The following is a 13,956-nucleotide window of genomic DNA, read 5'->3' as shown; positions in this document are numbered from 1 at the left end:
GCTATATACAACTGGATGTCTAGCCTGAGGGTCATTTAGGGTGGCATTTGGAGAGAATACCTATTAAGTCAGCTTGATATGAGCTAGGGAGTGGCCGACACCAAAGGTTGGACCTCCAAGGTGGGCTTGAACTAAACAAGCCTGACTGACTTGTACAAACATTCCAGCTTTCAAGGTTTTCTTTGGACTTCACTTAGCCTTTGATGGAAGAAACAACAAATTTCTGAAGTTTCTTTCTTTTTTTTGAGGTGTATATGTGTTCTGAATCCAGATTCCATCCTTTCCACAGCTCAGTGTAGGTCATAAATTCCCACTCTAAATAAATTCAAGTTTGGGGAATTTCTGGCCCATGGCCGCTAATACCGATCCTATGATGCTCTCCTGCTCTAATCAAACATTAATTGGATTTGTTGCAAAGCCAAAGTCATTTAATACCATACTTTGTCATGCTTTAATACGGTGATTCAGTTCAGGAAGAAAAGGTTCCCTCCAGTCGTTGGCAATGTGGAACCGGATTCCTTTCATTCATTAAAAAAAAAAAAAAGAAACATCTCGGAGCATTAGCAAGGGCCTAATAAGATTTCCAGTGGGGCGTTCAAACGGCTTTGGATAAACAACAACTAATTGGTCTGCCAGCAGCTGTAGAACGAGCCCGGAGCAGCTATATCCGATAACCTCGCATTGGAGCAGAGAATGGTTGGGAATCTGCCCGTGGGCAGTCAGAAGGAGCAAAGAGTGCACCAAAACACTTGGACATCTATTTACACAACGAGTACTTATAACCACTCCGTACTGCCAGTTGCTGGTCCCATTGGCTGAGGAATAGTTAAAAATGCAGTTGGGCTTAGTGATGCAATCAGAAATCAGAGAGACTTGCAAGGGCTGATGTACTCACTGCAATACAGGGTGCAGCCTCCCCACTCTACATAGTCTCCCCGGACTCATGGTAGATATTGCAACCACACACCAAGCACACTGTATCTATAGGAAAGGACTTTTCCAAAGCATCTATCCCATGTGCCAATGCACCTTGTTGGAGAAAGTCAGAGGAAACACAGCACCCTCAGCTTTGCACAGATCATCTCATTGAGGAAACACAGCACCCTCAGCTTTGCTCAGATCAACCCTCAGCTTTGCTCAGATCAACTCATTGAGGAAACACAGCACCCTCAGCTTTGCTCAGATCAACTCATTGAGGAAACACAGCACCCTCAGCTTTGCTCAGATCATCTCATTGAGGAACCACAGCACCCTCAGCTTTGCTCAGATCAACTCATTGAGGAAACACAGCACCCTCAGCTTTGCTCAGATCAACTCATTGAGGAACCACAGCACCCTCAGCTTCGTTCAATTAACTCGTTGAGGCCATTAGTCAAAACGAATGGGATGGCGCTACTGGACGAACGACATAACACCCATCACTTCAGACCACGTGCTTATCAGTTGGACGATTTGGATGGTGACACTGTAAAATACAAAGTCTCTACACAGATACAGAACAATAAATTCCAACCCACACACCTTACAATAGAAAGGTCCTACCTTCCACACTGCACAACCTGTATAACACAAGGCCTAGTCTTCCTACACATATACTGTAGGCTGCAAGATTAGGCCTCTGCCCACACCTACATTCCCTACAAACGGCGCTTTTTTGTCACCCCACAAAATTCCTGTACCGCGTTACCCAATGTGCTCCACTTATCTTGACCTTCCAAAGTGCCGCTTTATGATTCCTGATTATTCTTTCCCTAGTAACCCTGGCTGAACGTTCCCTTTAGATGTGGGGGAGCTAACCTCATAACACATCTTTATACACATGGATACGGCTAAAAATATTACAGGTAATGAAATCGGCAATGGCCTTCCCTGCGCAGAATGTCTCACCAAGGTGAGTCAAGTGCTGAATCATTTATTCTGGGGTGATACTTCATCAGAGTCTCATTTCTCCAGGATATCACTCCCTCGCTTAAGATCCACCCCCAACAGAGAAAGGCCACAAGACACAACACTAATTTATGAGAAGTATTTGGAACCAGTGCTTGAAGCCCCTGCCCTTGCCTCCATGCTGGAATGGTAATGGCCTTGGTACAGAACACACTAAAGCAAATTACAAAGGGTGGGAAACAGCTGGTGGTGGTTCCAGAAACTTTAAGGTACCAGTGGAGCCAGGCTATGCATCTCACTGATGGGCTCCCACAACCCCAATAAGTTTGAGATTAAGCTATACAGTTCTGGATTTTATTAAGCCTAAAATCTTCTTCACCATAAAGGGTAACGTGAAGTAAGGTCTCAAAAAGCCCCAGAGTTGATAATTATCTTCCTCACAATGTGGGGTTGGCTGACATTTCTGGAGAACTTAAATATAATAAATTAAAAAATGGTTTGTGCTAAATGAAGTAGACGTGATGCCCAGGGGCACCTCCATTGACCAAGGACTGAATAACTCCCAAGTTAAAGTCTATATTAAATATATATATATTTTTGTAAAAAGATCATTTTTCAATCACGGGTTACATGAGTTGAAAGGTCTGATAATGGTCCCTGGGGAATTTCTTTAAAAATCCCAGGGGCCTTGGACTTTGCTAAAGTCAAAGATTAAACTGGCCTATTGGGAAACCAAAGAAAATCCTGGTGGGCCCTACGGTACCTATGATCAGAAGCCCCTTGTCTAACTGTGCTCCATTCACTTTCAAGACACAGCCTGGATTCTCACATACTAGTAAGGATCTCTGAGGTCAAGCTTCTCTGGTGTTGAGGTCAAGCTTCTCTGGTGTTGAATGAGGTGCTTTCAACCAAACTGAAGGGCCACACATTGGGCCCTAGACTCTCAACAATAACCACCACTTGTCCTACCTACAACTGCTTCCCTACTTGTACCAAGAGAAGACGTCACAGAGAGAAAACCAGACACTAGAGCCCTTCCCGCTGGTTTGGAACACACAGTTCAGCTTGGAGAGCAGTTACCTGAGCCGACTTACATGTTCCAATCATTAGGACAGGATTGTTAATAATTACAGCAGTGGGGCCGTCAGGAGGATCGATAGTCGCTTCAAGCAATAAAACACAGAGGCGTCTTATTTCCAACTTCTGTGCAATCTCGTTGCAGCCAAGACTTTAATTTAATTACAGGCACAAAACGTCAATTTCTTTAAAACAAAGGCAGATTTTTTTTTTTTAAGGCCAGATCTTGACTGGGGAGAAAATGAACACTGGGTTTAGCAATTCAAATGTGCCACTCAGATGGCACTTGCGGTTCCAGCTAGGAGTGACTTGCAGGCCCAAACAATGAGGAGGCGGCTTTTATGATCTCTGCATAACAGGCTCAGCAGCCTAAGATTTGGCATCTTGCAGAGCGCGTCTGTTCCTCCGCAGCATGTAATCAGCAGAGCCATTTCTAGTGCCCTGTTACCAGCTCCCTAACTGCTTCAGTGACATAAATCAGCTCTCGTAACTGTTCCTGCAGCTCCATCTAAACCTCCCTGATAATGTCTCTTTACTGCTTAGCTTAATTATTTCTTAGCACCCTGCCTCCCTCTAACAACTCCTTCTGCTCCTTAGGAAATCTCCCTGGAACGTGTCCTTCTGCTCCAAGTATATGAGGTTACCTGGGTCATAGGAGAAACCAGGGCCACTTCTAGGAATTCCAGTCTGCAATCACTAAAGCACAACTTATATTTATTCATTTAGTATTATTATTATTATTATTATTAAGAGTTTCTGATTTTTCAAGTGTTAAGGAAACATTTAATGTCCTTTATCCCCCATATTATAACTATTATAACAAAAGGAGTATTACTCCATATAACCTTCCCTATAACGCCCCCTACTGCTCCATATAACTCCTCCTATTGATCCATATACCCCTCCCTATAACTCCTCCTATTGCTCCATATACCCCTCCCTATAACTCCTCCTATTGCTCCATATACCCCTCCCTATAACTCCTCCTATTGCTCCATATAACCCTCCCTATAACTCCTCCTATTGCTCCATATAACCCTCCCTATAACTCCTCCTATTGCTCCATATAACCCTGCCTATAACTCCTCCTATTGCTCCATATAACCCTCCCCTAACTCCTCCTATTGCTCCATATAACCCTCCCTATAACTCCTCCTATTGCTCCATATAACCCTCCCCTAACTCCTCCTATTGCTCCATATAACCCTCCCTATAACTCCTCCTATTGCTCCATATAACCCTCCCTATAACTCCTCCTATTGCTCCATATAACCCTCCCTATAACTCCTCCTATTGCTCCATATAACCCTCCCCTAACTCCTCCTATTGCTCCATATAACCCTCCCTATAACTCCTCCTATTGCTCCATATAACCCTCCCTATAACTCCTCCTATTGCTCCATATAACCCTCCCTATAACTCCTCCTATTGCTCCATATACCTCCCCCTATAACTCCTCCTATTGCTCCATAGAAACCTCCCTATAACTCCTCCTATTGCTTTATTTAACCCAACCCAGAACTCCTGCTATTTTTCAGTGTATCTCACCCCAATAACTTGGTAGTGGAGTTCTGTATCCCTTCTACCTTTTGGGTATTGGCTTAACCCCCTTTCAGGTTAAATCATACATTCCCCTTCCAAAACTAAACCTGGAAAAACAATTACAGTGAGGATTTGGGTGTTTGTTGACTGAGACTGATACAACTGGACTCTTCTTATCAACCCACTAGCAACCACTGTAGCAGCAACTTTGTGCTATCGTGGACAGTACTTCTGGTTATTCTACCAATCCTAGAAGCTTCACATAACTTTCTGCCAGCCCTTGAGAATATTCAATGTCCAACCCCTATGGGGGGAATTCTAGGAATGAAGGTTGTCCATCATTGAGCGTCCCTGTCCTACACCAGTTTACTTTTATCCCTTTACTTTCAGGAAACAGCTGGCTCCCATTAAACCTCTGAGGTGGCAATGACTGTAGCTCAGACACCCAACCTCCGCTTTGTTTCACACCTACATCTCACATGAAACTATTTCAAAGTGTGTTCACGCTCACTCCACTGCCACCGAGACTTCTAATTAAATGAAGCAGTTTGTTCCTTAAGAGATGTATCTAAAAACCAAAATCAGATGATACCCAGACACCCCCACCAGCAGCATTTTAACTGGAATTTACAGAAAATAACTGCTGCATGGAGCATTAAACAAAGATGGTCTGGTACTCTCAGCCTTACTTGCTGAGGCATGCTGGGAATTTTAGTTCCCCTATACCAAAGCTGACCAGTTTCATTATAGGTATCTGTAAGCCAGAGTTCACTGTTCATTGTAGGTACTTAGTCAGGGCTGAGAACTTTTCCCCGTAGGACATAGACCTCAAATATGCATTCAGGCTTCAACTGAAAAGGTGGTACCTCTGGGCAGAGTAAAAGGCCATAAATATCTCCTGGAGGATCATTTTCCGTATTCCATCAGTATTCAAGTGGTCCTGAGAGATCTAAGTAAAGATCCCAGCCATCTATTTTTATGATGTCCACTCACTGGTGCTCTTTAATGCAATGTGACGCTGGTGATCTAATGCTACCTCCACATGCCCAAAATTCACCACATCATCTTCCATCTTCTCCTTTGCGACAAAACCAATCCTTTCATTTTCTCTTTCAACATTTAAACAAGCAGGTACAAGCTCCATCTTCAAAACCCACCTATCTCATCCTTTCAGATTTATTCATCAACTCTCTTAAAGAACCTCACACCACCTTCCATCTCCTCCTTTGCCTTACACCAAGCACTTTCCACCTCCTCCTTTGCTGTACACCAAGTACTTCTATCTCTCCTCCCTTGCCTTACACCCAGGGCCGGATTTACATAGCGCACGCCCCTAGGCCCACTGCCGTTCGTCGCCCCTGTCCCTTCACCTTTATTTGTGCAAATTTTAATCATCGGGACCGGAGCAATGGGGATTGGCACATGGGAAATTTAAAAAATTATTGTATCTCCAGCGTATGCCCAGTGTTTTTGAACCAATGTGAGTGTGGTTGGGCAGCATGCCGCCCCCTAAAATTCTGCCACCCTAGGCCCGGGCCTAGGTGGCCTTCCCACAAATCCAGGCCTGCTTACACCAAGCACTTCCATCTCATCCTTTGCCTTACACCAAGCACATTCATCTCCTCCTTTGCCTTACACCAAGCACCTTCCATCTCCTCCTCTGCCTTACACCAAGCTCCTTCCATCTTTTCCTTTGCCTGACACCAAGCACTTCCATCTCATCCTTTGCTTTACACCAAGCACCTTCCATCTCCTCCTTTGCCTTACACCAAGCTCCTTCCATCTTCTCCTTTGCCTTACACCAAGCACCTTCCATCTCCTCCTCTGCCTTACACCAAGCTCCTTCCATCTTCTCCTTTGCCTTACACCAAGCACCTTCCATCTTCTCCTTTGCCTGACACCAAGCACCTTCCATCTCCTCCTCTGCCTTACACCAAGCTCCTTCCATCTTCTCCTTTGCCTTACACCAAGCACCTTCCATCTCCTCCTCTGCCTTACACCAAGCTCCTTGCATCTCCTCCTTTGCCTTACACCAAGCTCCTTCCATCTTCTCCTTTGCCTTACACCAAGCACCTTCCATCTCCTCCTCTGCCTTACACCAAGCTCCTTGCATCTCCTCCTCTGCCTTACACCAAGCTCATTCCATCTTCTCCTTTGCCTGACACCAAGCACCTTCCATCTCCTCCTTTGCCTTACACCAAGCATCTTCCATCTCCTCCTTTGCCTTACACCAAGCACCTTCCATCTCCTCCTTTGCCTTACACCAAGCACCTTCCATCTCCTCCTTTGCCTTACACCAAGCACCTTCCATCTCCTCCTTTGCCTTACACCAAGCTCCTTCCATCTCCTCCTTTGCCTTACACCAAGCACTTTCATCTCCTCCTTTGCCTTACACCAAGCTCCTTCCATCTCCTCCTTTGCCTTACACCAAGCTCCTTCCATCTCCTCCTTTGCCTTACACCAAGCACTTCCATCTCATCCTCTGCCTTACACCAAGCACTTCCATCTCATCCTCTGCCTTACACCAAGCACTTTCATCTCCTCCTTTGTCGTACGCCAAGCACCTTCTTTCCATTCCCATCTAGTCTCCTTGCGTTTCATGCATTCCACCAAAACAAACCATTGCTGCAAAGCACAAAGCCTAAAATGGTCCCATGAGCAACTGGCCTAAAGCAGAGCTGCTTGTTATTCTTAATACACCAATGAGGTCATAAAACACACAGAGGGACCATTGCCCAACACACAACCAGGGAAACATGATCAGAACAAGTGGGGAGCAGACAAACGAAGAAGATCAAAAGTTCATTTCGGGTCGTAGGTCTGGGAGGGGAGCAGCAGAACTCATTGTTACCCTGGCGTTTTCCTGCATCACATGCACAACTGAGGTCCAACACAAACAGAACAAACCCACAGGAATGCTGAGTGGCCGTGTCAGGTTCTGCCGGGTGTCTCCTCACATTCTCATCAACCTCTCACACCAGAATGATCAGCACACAGCCATTAGAATGCCCTTAACTCTTAAAGGGGATGTCAACCTGAATATAAAATGATGCCTCCTGAATGTACATTCCACTTGCCAATATACATTTCATGGCACATCTGCAGGGCTTCTCAAGTTATGTGTAAATTTAATTACTACTGAAACCAGCGTCTGTCTGTCCCTTTCTAGTCTCTGCCTGGCAGTTTTGATTTCTGAAACAGCAGAAAATGTTTTTTATGGGTTTATATCCCCTTTAACATGAATAACACAAACCCTTAGACTGCCGTGTTTGTTAACCGAGGCTCCAGCCACAAACCATAATCCGCTAATGTAAAAAATGTGTGGGTTTTAAACCCCCTCCGAGCTGAGTCACCCGCAGCCTGAGAGCGGCATCACATGCATCAGTCCCACAAGTATTAGTCGCATCTGATGGTGCAGGAGAAGAAGCCAAGTAGTCACGTTAGAAATCTCAGGATATCTTTAATTCAAACCTATTTAATCACCCTTCCCAAATGTCTGCTTGGCATTAGCCAGTGCCCAACCACTAGAGGGAGTCTCATAGAATAAAGCATTATACTAATGGAATATGCATCTTCTTTATTAGCTCATCAGAGCAATCATGCCTCCTCCGAATTATATCAATAGACCTGCGTATACAGATGAATAAGGCCACCTTATCTTCTTCTACCTCTTTCCAGCTGCAATATGGGGGTCACCGACCCCAGTAGCCAAAAACCAATTCCTCAGTGACTCTAGAATTTTATTTTTAATACTTAAAAATTACCCCTCTCCTATTCATCTTCCAAAGCACTGCCTAGGTTGCTAGGGAATAACTGGACCCTAGCAACCAGATTGCTGCTGAAATTGCACACTGAAGAGCAGCTGAACCATATAAATCATTCAAAAACCACAAAAAAATAAATAAAAATACAAAACCAAATGTACAGGTATAGGATACATTATCTGGAAAACCGTTATCCAGGCCTGTTATCCAGCTCCGAATTATGGACAGGCCGTCTCCCATAGACTTCATTTTATCGAAATAATCCCAATTTTTTAAAAATATTTACTTTTGGTAATAAAACAGTCACTTGTACTTGATCCCAACTAAGATATAATTAATCCTTCTTGGAAGCAAAATCAGTCTACTGAGTTTATAGAATGTTTAAATAATTTTCTAATAGACTTTCTAGTAGAAATCCAAATTACAGAAAGATCCTTTATCTGGAAAACCCCAGGTCCCAAGAATTCTGGATAACAGGTCCCATACCTGTATTTATAAAGCACCAACGTACTCTGCAGCACTGTACAAGAAGTGGGTGTATACATTCAATATACAGGTTACAAAAACATTGCGGCACGAGACAACGAATTTCGTAAGTAATTTTCAACATACATTAATTTAGAATGAATATGAGTCGTATAATTACTATTGAAACCAGTATTTGTTTATTCTCTGCATCGGCAGTTCCGACTTCTGGAACGAGGCAACGGAAGAAGCCAGCGTTGTTTTGGAAGTCAGAACCACAACAGAAAGGGACACACAGACACTGCTTTCAGTAACACGCAGAACGTTAATAATGCAACCTTTCTAAGAATGGGGTTTAGTTTCCCTTTAATGCATCATCTCCTAAACCAGGGTGCAGTGCAAGTGTCCCCCAAGGATACATGACTGTCTTATGAGACAGACAGCAAGGACAGTCATCAATCTACCGTACAGAGCACTAGTCGCTTACAATATGAAGATATACAGTGAAACAGAGAGTGTAAGCTCTTTGGACTACAGCGTCCGTGCCCCATTAGAGCAGAGCAGTGACAGTGGCACAGGGAAAAGGGAAATTAAGTTTTGGCACAAATGCATTGAGGTCCGGCCAGTACCCAGTGAATACGCCCCCAGTGCCCCCCAATACCTGGTATATCCTGAGTGCAGACGGGGTGCTGGGCTCTGTGCTGGGTCCTAGAAGAGTCTCTCGGGTAAATCCAGTGTGTGGGACCGGCATTGGCACCGAGCGAAGCTTTGTATTGCTCCAGTGACTGGGCACGCTGCTTTACACAAGCAAGACTGGAAAATGTAGGAATCTCTTCCTACTCGCCCCCCCTCCTCCTCCTCCTCCTGCACCCTCCCCCCCCCACTGCACCCTCCTCCTCCTCCTCCTCCCTCTGCTTTTGTTCCCTCTCTCTATACAAAAACCTGACACAAGATAACAGGGTCCGGCCCAGCCAGTCCCCTTTTCCTACCTGGACTCAGCCCGACCTTTTCTTTTCCGGGTCTTAACCCTCCGTACGCCAATCATCCATATTACAGCTATCCCAGCCCCTAGGAACTTTCGGAAAAATTGTTTTTTTTTTCTTTCCATAATGAAATAAAATATAAGGGTACGGTCAAACCAGGAGATTCAGGGAGATTTAGTCGCCCGGCGACTAATTCCCCTGCCTTCCACCTGCTAGAATGAGAAATCGCATTCGTTTTCCGAAGTCGCCCGTAGTTGCACTTCGGGCGACTTCGGAAAACTAAGTGCCATGCCACAGGCGATTTCTCATTCTAGCAGGCAGAAGGCAGTTCAGGGAGATAAGTCGCCCTAAAGAGGAGGCGATTAGTCGCCGGGCGACTAAATCTCCCCGAATCTCCAGCTGTGACCTTACCCTAATTCTAATCAACCTTCCAATATACATTTATGACACATTCGCACAGGTTTTACGTTATTTGTAAAGGCAATTGCCTAATCCTTCTTGCCGTTTACAGTCTCCGCACTGCTGGTTCTGCCTCCTGAACATTGTAGCAGGATTAAAAGACCTGGATGAGAATATAGTCAGAGTCAGAATCAGAACCAGAGAAATACATTAACAATTAGTGGGGCTGGGGCGGCAAAAAGAGGTTGGGGGGCTACTAGGCTGCTGGTGGTGAATACAATACGGACCTCCAACCATCCCGCAAATCCACTTCTGGGGGCAAAGGGTCTGATGGAACCTACCCAGGGGTTCAGCATACCTCCCAAATGTCCTGTTTTTAGAGGGACAGTCCCTCTTTTAACAGCTCAACCCGCATTCCCTCGTTTGTACTGGAAAGTCCCGGTTTTCTCTGCAGTGAACAGCCAGAAAAAGTAACAATGTTTCTAACTTAATTGGCTTTTGGCAGAGAGCGCAGAACAGCCACAGCAGCAGATAAGATACTTTTGTAACAATTTTGAGATAAGCAAAGAAGTAATTGTAACGATATATGATAACAGGTCCCTTGGGAAAAGTTAGACTCACAGCTTAAAGGGCAATTCACCTTCATTAGCAAAACTGTAATAACTGGGGGGGAAAAAAACACAGAAATGTGTTCAAACTTTCATAACCTGCCAAATTTTGTAAAATGAACATGGTAATTAGGGGGTGTGGCCTCAAAAATGTGTGTGGTCAAAAAATAGCCAAATTTGCCAACTTTTTTGTCTCTCTTTTTATTCCCAAAATGTTGGGAGGTATGCGTGGATCACTATTGCCAGGATTTGGGCTTGGGCACCCCTAGGCCCGCTGGGTTCTAACGCCTGGCACCTTTGCAAGCACACCCCCCCACCATGCCCCCATGTTAGAGTCCCGCAGTGGGTCGGGTACCCGTGGGTTACCCTCAAAAAAAGCAGGTACCTGCAGAATGAGAGTAGCATTCCGGTGCGGGTCTCTAAATTTCTTATCTTATTTTATTCTGTCTATATTTTAGTCCTTTTACAATTTTACAAAACGTATTTCTGTCCCCGCCCACTTTTGATGACGTCACTTCCAGTTGCAGCAACATCACTTCCTGTTTGATGGTGGCCAGCGGGTTGCGGATAAGGCAGTCTGAGTTCGGGTAGCGGATCAAAGCAGGTAAATATGCGGGTTGCGTTTTGGGTCTTAGAAATTGGTTCCGCGCAGGACTTTACCCCACGTATCCCTATTACTCTTTATTCGCCACCCCTAAAAACTTGCGGCCATAGGCCGGGGCCTTTGTCTCACCACAAATCCAGGCCTGACTTTTGCATATAAAAATATAAACATTAAAAATGAGTAATACATGTATAAGGGCATGGGATCAGTTATCTGGAAACCCGTCATCCAGGAATTACAGGAAGGCCGTCTCCCACAGACTCCACTTTAAACTAAAAAGATTTTTAAAAATGATTTATTTTTTGCTGTATTAATAAAACAGGACCTTGTACTTGATCCCAACTAACTAAATTGGAGTCAAACCGGTCTTAGCAGGTTTATTTAACCTTTAAATGATTTATAGCAGATTTAAGAACTGGAGTCCCAAACTGAAGAAAAATCCCTTATCCGGAAAATTCCAGGTCCCGAGCAAGTTGCTTTAGTTACGCGGGCCAATAAAAACTACCTGGTTCTTCTGGACCAAGTCTGCATCTTATTGGTCCGTATACGGGGCCCTATTTCTTCCATTTGCTGCTGCTGCGACGGAAAGAAACGAGGAACAGACTTTGATTCCAACCTGGATATTCCCAGCGAGTGTCTCCAGTGTGACTGCTCCTGGGACAATTCCAGGATATCCCACCCCCCCCCCCGGCTAAAATTAAGCACAAAAGCAGAAATCACGGGAGATTCCGAGGCAGTAATGGGCCACGGGGGCCCAAGAGACTGGGAGCGGGAATAGAACTGGGCCTGGAGTGGCCTGATATAAATACAAGAATAATTAAGGGGTGGTTCACCTTTCCATTAACTTTAGTATGTCATAGAAAGGCCAATCCTAAGTAACTTTTCAATTGGTCTTCATTTTTCTTCATTAGTTTTTTAATGATTTGCCTTCTTCTTTCCAGCTTCCAAATGGAGGGGGGTCACTGACCCGATCTAAAAGCAAATGCTCTGCAAGGCACAAATGCATTGTTATTACTACTTCTATTCATATGCCAGTCTCTTATTTAGACCAGGGCATGGTTGCTAGAGTAATTTGGACCCTAGCAACCAGACGGCTGAAACTGCAAACGGGAGAGCTGCTGAATAAAAAGCTAAATAAGTCAAAAACCGCAAATGATAAAAAATGAAAAAAATTGCAACACAATAACAATAGAAGGTGTAAGAGTAGCCCCCCTGGCATATGGAAGCCATCAGCCCCACTTAGTACTGGTGTGTAAAAATATCCCAGCGTCAGTATGCCTTTAAGAGCTGGGCTGAATGATAATGGGGGGCAATGGGATACAAGGAGGGGGATGCTGCACCTCTGAAGGAATGTGGCGACTCGCTAGTAACTCATTTGCCGAACAATGTGACAACAGGGTATTAGCCATTAGGGCTGTTACTTGTGATTAGGGGAATCAGTCAGGCTCAAAAACAAATACAGATTTTTCAGGTCAGATAATCCGGGGGGTGTCACCCTGATACGAGCGGCGCTGCTTGATGGACTCGTTACTTCTCCCCACGGACCCAACGCTGCGTCACTGATATTTTCCTTTATTTCCTTCTTTACATTCACAGACACATTCCTACACTAAATAGGCCTGGGGCCCTTCTAGTGACAGCAAATGTAGGGGTTCCTTGTGTACCTGATGTATCAGAGGAAATGTAGGGGTTCCCTGTGTATCTCATGTATCAGAGGAAATGTAGGGGTTCCTTGTGTATCTGATGTATCAGAGGAAATGTAGGGGTTCCCTGTGTATCTGATGTATCAGAGGAAATGTAGGGGTTCCCTGTGTATCTCATGTATCAGAGGAAATGTAGGGGTTCCTTGTGTATCTGATGTATCAGAGGAAATGTAGGGGTTCCCTGTGTATCTGATGTATCAGAGGAAATGTAGGGGTTCCTTGTGTATCTGATGTATCAGAGGAAATGTAGGGGTTCCTTGTGTATTTGATGTATAAATTAATGATATACAATATGCACAATGTTCAATCAGCCAATGAAATTAAATATTGAGGGCCCATAGAGCACTTGTATTGTCTGGGAGCCATAAATGTCCCTTAAAGGCGTTGTTCAGCTTTGAGTTAACTTTTAGTATGACATAGAGATTGATATTCTGAGACAATTTGCAATTGGTTTTCATTTTGTATTATTTGTAGTTTTTGAGTTATTTAGCTTTTTATTCAGCAGCTCTTCAGTCTCTATTATAAATAATCTGGTAGCTAGGGTCCAAATTTCCCTAGCAACCATACACTGATTTGAATAAGAAACTAGAATGTGAATAGGAGAGGACCTTACTAGAAATATGAGAAATAAAAATTAGCAATAACAATACATTTATAGCCTTACAGAGCATTTGCTTTATAGATGGGGTCAGCGACGCCCATTTTAAAGCTGGAAAGAGTAGGAGAAAAAGGCAAATTATTATAAAACTATTAAAAATAATTAATGAAAATCAATGGAAAAGTTGCTTAGAATTGGTCATTCTATTACATACTAAAAGTGTACTTAAAGGTGAACCATCCCTTTAAGGGGATGCACCCAGCCAATATGGCAGCTCCCACATGTGACTATAAATGAATGTGCTACGGTATAAATGAAGATAAATC

General features: G+C 44.2%; 1 protein-coding gene across 4 annotated transcripts in view; it reads right to left on the bottom strand.

The window, feature by feature from the left end:
• Positions 1-13,956, bottom strand: part of LOC108700860 (protein TANC2) — a 180,767-nt gene that overhangs the window by 102,326 nt on the left and 64,485 nt on the right. Inside the window, exon 1 of one of the 4 annotated variants that reach the window (XM_018234877.2) lies at positions 9,397-9,564. The exons of the other annotated variants lie outside the window; for them this stretch is intronic. The gene's annotated coding sequence lies outside the window, so the exon portion shown is untranslated. Of the gene's footprint in view, positions 1-9,396; positions 9,565-13,956 lie in introns of those variants that run through there. 4 annotated transcript variants of the gene reach the window in all.

Source organism: Xenopus laevis, chromosome 9_10L (assembly GCF_017654675.1).
Source record: "Xenopus laevis strain J_2021 chromosome 9_10L, Xenopus_laevis_v10.1, whole genome shotgun sequence".
In the NCBI taxonomy this organism is placed as follows: Eukaryota; Metazoa; Chordata; class Amphibia; order Anura; family Pipidae; genus Xenopus; species Xenopus laevis.
The sequence above is the reverse complement of the archived record's forward strand: the minus strand, read 5'-3'. Positions and strand labels throughout refer to the sequence as shown.